This window comes from Zingiber officinale, chromosome 4A (genome assembly GCF_018446385.1).
Source record: "Zingiber officinale cultivar Zhangliang chromosome 4A, Zo_v1.1, whole genome shotgun sequence".
Lineage (NCBI taxonomy): Eukaryota > Viridiplantae > Streptophyta > Magnoliopsida > Zingiberales > Zingiberaceae > Zingiber > Zingiber officinale.
Genome location: NC_055992.1, coordinates 135,443,205 through 135,444,153, shown reverse-complemented (window position 1 = coordinate 135,444,153; position 949 = coordinate 135,443,205).

Below are 949 nucleotides of genomic sequence, written 5' to 3'. Positions count from 1 at the left end.
AGATGCACAGTAGTAGGTGTATGAAAATAGATGCATGCAAATATGTATCTATACCTTGGCCCGCGGGGGCGGGACTTTCTATAACACTGTGGGGTGAACTAGATGGAGAATGGGTCAACAACAGAACTGGGGGTTAGAAGTTAGATTGCTCTAGAAGGCGCAATCGAGGTGAGTAGTGGTTATGGCTCGGAGGCCAGAGGGCTCCGAGAAGCAGAGCACAACAAGGATGTACGACGGTGACAGCTTGATGGCCATAGGGATTCGGGAGGCGAAGCATAGCACCGTAGGATGCACAACAACAATGAGATATGTCCTTAGAGGTATTGATTTCAATCAATTGAGATTTATTATATTTGACATTATAATCAAGATTGACATGAATCAAATAACAAAAATAATATTTTCAAATATATTATATTCATTACTATGTTTATAATTGTATGTCATATTTAATCTTTCCATTATTGTTTGGACAACTTGTATTAATCAACCTATTGGCTTTAGTAAATAACATATCAAAAGAATTATTCTCTATTCTATATCTTTTCTCTATCTATTAGTTTTAACATGGTATCAGAGTCATCTTCTCTTCCTTCCAATTTTCTTCTTCTGAATTTTTATAACAGCAGCTATAGGAGTTTTTACATGCTAGTTTGATATCATCGTCTATAGTGTGTCAACCTCAGCAACTTTGACGATGTCAACAGCAGCTTCGACAATAGTAACTTTTCTTCTCCTTTCATCAATAACTATTTCTCATCAATAACTCTTTTTCGTCGACGGTAGCAACTTCGGCAATATCAATTGTAACAAGGTAGAGTGACTATTTATTCATTTTGTTCTTCTCTTGGTTTTTTCTCTTTTTTTCCCTTCTTAGTTCTGTTAGATAAAAAAGGAAAAAAAACAAAGAGAAAAAAAATTGAAAACAAAGCCAAAAAAAATAAAATAG